At 44.5% G+C, this 8800-nt stretch overlaps 1 long non-coding RNA gene across 1 annotated transcript; it reads left to right on the plus strand.

Moving 5' to 3' along the window:
• The first annotated feature begins 24 nt into the window (after positions 1 to 24).
• Positions 25 to 3117, plus strand: LOC144328432 (uncharacterized). Its single transcript, XR_013393668.1, has 2 exons — positions 25 to 1184; positions 2457 to 3117. It is a non-coding gene; the product is annotated as an uncharacterized LOC144328432 (long non-coding RNA).
• Positions 3118 to 8800: the final 5683 nt, after the last annotated feature.

Genomic DNA, 8800 nt, shown 5'->3' on the forward strand with positions numbered 1-8800 from the left:
GAAGCCTTGACTAGGCCGCGCCACACCAGGACAAGGTGGCTGTGGACTGGGTGTACTTATCCGCGTTTAACTGAATGGGGCAGGGCCGCTCCCTTGCAGAGTCTCCGCGCTATATTGGAACCTTTCATAACAGGCCTGTAGGCCTCCCTGAGGATTCTGGACTACAACTCCTATAATCCCTGAGTACGGCTGGGGCGGAGGGGGCTGCTGGGAGTTGGAGTCCAACGCTTTAACGATCGCCGATTGGCTTCCTCCGCCGGGCTGTCATCCTACGAATTCCATCACGCTCCGGTTCCTTCAGAGAGGGGTGACCACAATACTGCACATCGGGGGTGGGGGAACATCTGTGGCCCTCCACATGTTTAGCAACTCCCATCAGCCTCTGCAGCCGGCATAGTGAATGGTCAGGGATGATGGGAGCTTAATCCAGCAACCCCACAGTTTTCCCTGCCTTAAAGGTAAAGGTACCCCTGCCCGTACGGGCCAGTTGTGTCCGACTCTGGGGTTGCGTGCTTATCTTGCTTAAGAGGCCGGGAGCCAGCGCTGTCCGAAGACACTTCCGGGTCACGTGGCCAGTGTGACGAAGCTGCTCTGGCGAGCCAGCACCAGCACAGCGCACGGAAACGCCGTTACCTTCCCGCTATAAAGCGGTACCTATTTATCTACTTGAACCCGGGGGTGCTTTCGAACTGCTAGGTGGGCAGGAGCTGGGACCGAACGACGGGAGCTCACCCCACCGCGGGGATTCGAACCGCCGACCATGCGATCGGCAAGTCCTAGGCACTGAGGTTTTACCCACAGCGCCACCCGCGTCCCTTTCCCTGCCTTATGGAAACGGAAAAAGAGGCTGCTGCATCAAGACAATGGTCCAACTAGTCCAGCATCTTGTCACAGTGCCTGAATGAAAATCCTGGAAGCAAGATCCAAGTGCAACAACACCCTCCCTTCCAGCAACTGGTTTTCAGAAGCATTGCTGCCTCACAGCCATCAAGGATAGTAGCATTAACCTAAGAACATAAGAAGAGCCTGCTGTATCATGCCAAAGAAGGCCTATCTAGTCCAGCACCCTGTTCTCACAGTGGCCAACCAGCTCTCCACAACCAGGACCTGAGTAGAAGGGCAGCTCTCTCCCCTCCTGCAGTTTCCAGCAATGGGTGTTCAGAACTTCCACTGCCTCTAACCATGTAAGCAGAGCAGAGCCATCATGGCATATAGACAATACTTGTGAAAGTATATCTGCCTCTTGTTTGCAGCAAATATTTCTTTGTGGTGTGGAGAATGGTTAATATTTCACATTTGATGAAACCCACATGATTCTGCATCTTTAGTGTATTTAGACTTCATGGCACTGCTGGGGAAAAAGGTTTTTGCCTTTGAGCTCTGTGGACTTCCTGAAGCATCTTGTTGTCCAACTGCTATGGGGAATAGAATGCTGAACTAGATGGATGCTCATTCTGGCTCTGCTTATGTGCACTTGTAATTATATTAACTCAGGAGTAAGCCCTAAGGTTAGGGACGCGGGTGGCGCTGTGGGTAAAAGCCTCAGCCCCTAGGGCTTGCCGATCGAAAGGTTGGCAGTTTGAATCCCCGCAGCGGGGTGCGCTCCCGTTGCTCAGTCCCAGCGCCTGCCAACCTAGCAGTTCGAAAGCACCCCCGGGTGCAAGTAGATAAATAGGGACCGCTTACTGGCGGGAAGGTAAACGGTGTTTCCATGTGCTGCGCTGGCTCGCCAGATGCAGCTTTGTCACGCTGGCCACGTGACCCGGAAGTGTCTCCGGACAGCGCTGGCCCCCGGCCTCTTATGTGAGATGGGCGCACAACCCTAGAGTCTGTCAAGACTGGCCCGTACGGGCAGGGGTACCTTTACCTTTAAGCCCTAAGGTTGCTAGTAAACATGCTCAGGACAGGGCTCTTTAAAATTCCCCTTCAGCAAATTTTGCAATGAGCTATTGAAATAAGTGGAATCAACCTCTATAACTTCTTAAAATTTATCTGGATGGCCCCTGAAACCATGCCATGAAAGGTGGGGGGGGGGGTTGTATTCCTGCAGGTTAAGCATTTGGGAACACTGAAAACAAGGTGCTTCATTTTAAAAGGTGTGCAAGTTCTGTTGCATGCAATGGAACTTCAAGGAAAACACAACTTAAATCCCTCTGAAATAAGATATTGCAGCACTCCAAATCATTTGCCTATGTATGTGCATAGAAAATATTAGATCTAGCTGAATGGCAACACATGGTGATCTGCATTTATAGTGGCAGTGCATCCCTAACTATTATTATTGTATAATTATAAGATTATTGTAGAAGTGGATACGGGTGTGACTTTCATAAAGGGACCCTGCACTTTGTTACCATGCTACTGCCCATAGGTTCACAAAAATGTCTTGCTTTTAGTTCCTACTTAACAGTGAGTGCGGTCCTATCCTTAAATTATGCTGGTTGAATTTCTGCTAGATGTCAGTGAAACACCATTGAAGAAGAAGAAGAGTTTGGATTTGATATCCTGCTTTATCACTACCCTAAGGAGTCTCAAAGCGGCTAACATTCTCCTTTCCCTTCTTCCCCCACAACAAACACTCTGTGAGGTGAGTGAGGCTGAGAGACTTCAGAGAAGTGTGACTAGCCCAAGGTCACCCAGCAGCTGCGTGTGGAGGAGTGGAGACGCAAACCCGGTTCACCAGATTACGAGTCTACTGCTCTTAACCACTACACCACATTGGCACCAGGGGCAAAGCCAGTGGGGGATACAGTGAAGAAAGAGCTGATCTGTATTCACAGATGAGTCCTTCCCTTTTCCCACTAATAGTGTATCATAAAGAGATGGTGTAAACTGACACAGTTCCAGTTATCAGAGAGCCCCCAAACTATGACCCCTGCTCTGCTGGCTGTAGCTGATGGAAGTTGTAGTCTAAAACATTTGAAGGACACCATGGCAAAGCTGCTTTACGTGCTGTAAATGTTTAAGAATTTTTAAAGTTTTTGTTTTAAAAAAACAACCTAGAAGAAACATCTTAAATTTGGCTTGTATAACAAAACTTTCTTTGTCTAGTATCTGCCAAGTGTTGCATGTGACAAAAAATGACTAATAAATTTAATAATAGTCATAAAAATGCTACATACGCCTTGCTGTATTTTTTATGAAAGTGCAGTGAATAGAAAATTCAGTCGAGCAACCTATCAATTTTCTTTGCTGAAATTTGCTCCCCCACCCTTAAACCTTTCATTTGTTTGAGGCCAGATGAAACTGAAACCAGTTCTATGCCTTTAAAGAAAGGACTTAGCCTTACAACAAGTCTGTGAAAATTAATGCAAAAGGTGAGCTTTTGAAAGGAAACAATAAAGCAATAAAATGGGAATGAGATGAGTTTATCTCTACCACAGGAAGGGAGGAGAGGAAGGGGCCGAAAGCCTTTTGTGTGTGTCATAGGATCAAAGAAGGTAAAAGATGTAGGAAAGCCATTGAAAAAGTGTGAAAATGTATGCGTTATAAGTACAAGTAATCGGCACAGCATTTTCCTTGCTTATTCTGTAAGGTCAGTCTGCATAGCATTGGAATTCGTAATAAACACTCTTTTGTTTGAACACCGAACCTGGATCATTAATTGGCCTCCCAGGTTACCCACAGGAAAGGATTTTTCCTTATCACTGTCACCATATACCACAAAACAGCCTCAACTAGGCATATGTATTTCTTTCTATTTTGAAAGAGCAAGCCTATGCAGCTTATCAGTAGTATGACAGAGGCTACTGCTTTTCAGTACTCAGTAAGGAAAGCATGCAAAATATCTGGAGCTGAGTGATAATACTGTTGTAGAAGATGTTCGATATTTACTGAGGCCCTTTACAGTCTATGTGGACTGAGTTGCTTGGATGAGTCATGCAATATATTACATTAACAAAAGAGATGGTACTCACAATCCAAATTTGATGATGTGCATGTGTGTGTGATAGAAAGGTAAAGGCAATGTATAACCTTTCGCCTAAAAATAATGAAAAGTTTAGAGTATAACAATATAAATTTCAGATCAAGTTAGTCATACTTATTATGTGTCCGCTTAGATTTTATTTATTTATTATTATTGACATAACTATAGAAACAAAAATCTTTTCCTTCTCCTATTTCCTTAACATGCATTCCATAACTCAAAAAAACCCAATTCCATCTTTTGGCAAAATCAGCACTACCTGGCCTTCCTTCCCTTCTTCTGACTAGCTCCATCAACTTGTCTGTTACAGCCAATTCCATACATGTCATCAGCCATTCATTCCCATTCTGTTGGGCCTGTTGGCACTTCTATTTTCTTGCCGATTCAAGAGGGTGAATCCAAAGAAAGACTTCAGATGATGTTCACATGATGGCCATAAGGTCCTGGTACGTTTTGGTTGGCAGAGGCAGTGAGTCAGGTATTGCAATCCCGTGTCATATAGGGTTTTATAGCTTAAAAACAACACTTTGAATTGGGCCCAGAAACATAGACAGCCAGTGCATGCATATAAGATTATATTGCAAGACATCATAATTAAGTGACTAGCATAAATAAAGAGGACGTTAGATAGCTTAGGAGTGGGTTGAGTTCACCAAGCTCTTCCTTCAATCATTAGCAGTTATTAAGATGCCCTCCCATTTGGCATTATTAATGGCCCATTACCTTCCCTTTGTCTTTCTTAATGGCTCTTCTCCCAGGTGATTACCAGGCTGTCATTGCTATTCCAGCAATTGAATCTGCTGAATCCAGGAATTAGAAGGGGCACAGGTATTAGGCATTCAGCTTAACCACTCAAAACTCATAACGGTATTCATGACTTACATTAGGGGTTGGCAACCTAAAGCCCATGGGCTGGTAGCGGCCCACAAGGCTTCTCTAACTGGCCCATGGCGACCCTTGCCACCCCCCTGTTGCCCCTCGCCGCCCAGTCTTACTGGCGCGGCGCGGGGACCGACTTCTGGGTTGATGGCACCTGCGCACATGTGCACGGGCACTCCTCTGACCCGGATGTGTGCCGAAAGTAGCGTGTGCGCACGCGTGCAGGACTGAGAAGCGCCCATTTGCATGTGCACAAGCTATTTCCAGCGCACTTCTGGGTCGGAGTAGTGCCGGAAATAGTACACTCTCCAGCCCATCTGACGGATGGAGTGTCAACTGGCCCATCCTTGGATAAGGTTGCCGACCTCTGACTTACATCATGTTGAATGAATCAAACCAAGGCCTTGAAAACGGGAAGACATTCATACAACTATATACCAAATCATACTAAATCATACGATATACCATCCAGCATTTTAGCACTGCTGGTTTATTGAAATAGCTGCCATTTCTAACACTGCATTTAAAATATAAGAAAGCCCATTTATAGGAAAGCACCCTCAGAGTCATTTGCCTCCTAAGCAAAAATAACTGTCCCCAACAGACTTAAAGCCCAATATTATCATCTTCAAATAGGGTTTTACTACCGGATAAGTATACCAGGTAGAATTATAGCCTTATCGTGACTTTTTTATTTTAAAAAAGTTATATCAATTATAAAATCCAACTGAAATCTACTGGATTTGCGCACATATGTTTGACACCAGGGTAACATTTAAAATAATTTAAATTATTGCATTTAAAAAAAAAAGTTTCACAGGAATTTCTGCCACTTTCATTTGGCAATTTATAGCTTTTTCCATAAGTACTGAAGAATGCAACAGTGGAATTTGCTCAGATTAAACTTTTCATATGCAGGTAGGTGCTGCCATCTAGTTTTTAGTGTGAACTCTGCTCCATATTCTTGAGAGCCTTCTTTCATGTGAGATCAGCATCTCCAAGAGAATGTACAGCAGCCTTTAATTCAGAAGACCTTTTCTTCCCTGAATTGTGTGAAAGAAGAAGAAGAAGAAGAAGAAGAAGAAGAAGAGGAGTTTGGATTTGATATCCTGCCTTTCACTCCCCTTAAGGAGTCTCAAAGCAGCTAACAATCTCCTTTCCCTTCCTCCCCCACAACAAACACTCTGTGAGGTGAGTGGGGCTGAGAGACTTCAGAGAAGTGTGACTGGCCCAAGGTCACCCAGCAGCTGCATGTGGAGGAGTGGGGAAGCAAACCCGGTTCACCAGATTACGAGTCCACTGCTCTTAACCACTACACCATGCTGGCTAACAGCACAACCTTCACCATATATTTCTTATAAGTAGATCCTATTAAGTTCAAATGGGACACAGGTGGCGATGTGGTCTAAGCCACTGAGCCTTGGGCTTGCTGATCAAAAGGTTGGCGGTTTGAATCCCCGTGATGGGTGAGCTCCCGTTGCTTAGTCCCAGCTCCTGCCAATCTGGCAGGTCGAAAGCACCCCAAAAAAGTTCTGGCGGAGAAGGTAAACAGCATTTCTGTGTGCTGCTCTGGTGTCGGTGTTCCGTTGCGCCAGAAACAGCTTAATCATGCTGGCCACATGACTTGGAAAAACTGCGGAGCGGACAAACGCCAGCTCCCTCGGCCTGTGAAGCGAGATGAGGGCCGCAACCCCAGAGTCATTCGCAACTGGACTTAACTGCCAGGGGTCCCTTTACCTTTACCTTATTAAGTTCAACAGGGCTTACTCCCAAGTAAGCTCGGCTACATATTTACTGGCTAGTAAGGCCTACTAAAAAGGTAAAAAAGTAAGGCCTACTGACCTCAGTGGGACTTACTGTCAAGTATGTTTGTATAGGATTGCATTCTTAGCCCTCTTATGGAAAAACTGGGGGGCTGTTGCTGCTATTTATTTATTTATATATATAGCACCAGGAATCTACATAAACAAAAATGACAGATCCCTGCCTAGAGGGCTTTGCAACCTAAATGTCAAAAACATGAGCGGCAGCTGAGGGATTGGAGAGGCAAATAAATTTCCAGTGCTTGGAAACCTCTTTTTTAAAAGGAGCTAGATCCTGATCATTCTTTTACCAAACAAATTACGGTAGTTCAGTTCAAGTTCATCAAAATGAATGTTTTAGTTCAGTTCAAACATCAAAATTATCTCTTTTGTTAAAAAAAATTCATCTCCAGCAAAAACATTTCAGCATGCAAAATGTTACAAGCTGCTTTGGTGATGTATGGGGCCCTAAAGTAAATCAGAGGTATTACACAAGTAATAAGATATCTGACAGACAGAATGTCAACAGGTAAAGCTTTTCCTGTAATTGTATTTCCATACTAGAAAGTGCATACCCTGTTTAATCTGTGCCAGTCACACAGCTGTTAAAGGCACGTGACATCATTTCCTTAGTTCTTGTATCTTACTTCTCACTGCAAGCTGCTCCTGTTGGAACAGAGCAAATCTCTTTGGCAGGGAAGATACAGGAAATACCTCATGTAACTTCTTTCTGATTGTTTAGCAACAATGTTTAAATGTTTTAATAACTTAAGGAGAACCTGCTGGATCAGACCAATGGCCCTTCTAATCCAGCATCCTGTTCTCACAGTGCCCAGTGCTCACAGTGTGGGAAAACAGCAAGCAGGATTCGAGCACAAGAGCAATCTCCCCTCTTGTGGTTTCCAGCACCTGGTATTCAGGAGCGTTGCTGACTCCAGCTGTTGAGGCAGAGCATAGTCATCATGGCTAGTAGCTACTTTGTCATTTGTCAGTGTTCCCCAACCTTGGGCCTCCAGCTGTTTTTGGACTACAATTCCCATCATCCTTGACCACTGGTCTTGCTAGCGAGGGATGATGTCCAAAAACAGCTGGAGGCCCAAGGTTGGGGAATACTGATTTAAGTGATCTCAGCCATAGCAGCAGATAGGTCTTAGAACATTGCCTCCACAATTTGCTTTCTAACTTTATGTCAAACTGACTTCATTATTTTAATGAAGGGAATGAATATAAAGAACTAAGAATCAGACAAAATACAGTCATACCTTGGGTTAAATACGCTTCGAGTTGAGCACGTTCGAGTTGCGCTCCGCGGCAACCTGGAAGTAACGGAGCATGTTACTTCCAGGTTTCGCCGCTTGCGCATGCGCAGACACTCAAAGTGACGTCATGCGCGTGCGCAGACGTGCCATCGCTAGATATGTTTACCTCTAGATGCGAACGGGGCTCCAGAACTGATCCCGTTCGTATCTAGAGGTACCACTGTATACCGAAATGAACTTAATTCACCTTTAATTCACCTATCAATTATGGGACTACTTTTAGGCGTAGTTCAGAGATTTTAGAACTAGTTCAGTTGAACTAGTTCCTCCCAAGCACTGGATGAATCTGTGGAAATGTGAGTTTTGTGTCAATTCGGAAAGTAAGTCTTCCCCTATTGTAGCAGCATGCATGAGTACATGTCGCATGAAAACATAGTTTAACGAGGTTCCCCACCCCTGCATTAAACTATAGTTAACATGAACAGTGGTTTAATGTGAAATAGTATGTGTTTTCCTCTTCCTCACTTGTGCCACACTTCTGGGAAACAAGCCAATATCTGGCTTGTTGGGTCATTTGAACTTGAGTTCATAGCTTGTTCCTCCCAAATCATGAGTGGTAAGCCAATCTCAGCAAACACTCATGTTTTGTTTGGAGTAAAACAAATTATAAGCCAAGGTTCAGAGGATGCAAGAAACTAGACTATGCTGTTTCCTGGCAGTGAAGCAGTAGCACCGAGTGGGGGAATAACGAAGCGTCCATGATTTCAGTTACCTGAACCAGCACACTGCTCATTCACATGAAACCATTCTTCATTTTATCACTCATTCTCAATGGTAGTAGGAAATTATGCAAGTCTACTCTCAGGGGTCCTGTAAGCTTTTACCACTTAGCCTTAAAGTTTCCCATTTTGTTTTTATTCTAATTTACTTGG

Source organism: Podarcis muralis, chromosome 7 (genome assembly GCF_964188315.1).
Source record: "Podarcis muralis chromosome 7, rPodMur119.hap1.1, whole genome shotgun sequence".
Taxonomy (NCBI): domain Eukaryota; kingdom Metazoa; phylum Chordata; class Lepidosauria; order Squamata; family Lacertidae; genus Podarcis; species Podarcis muralis.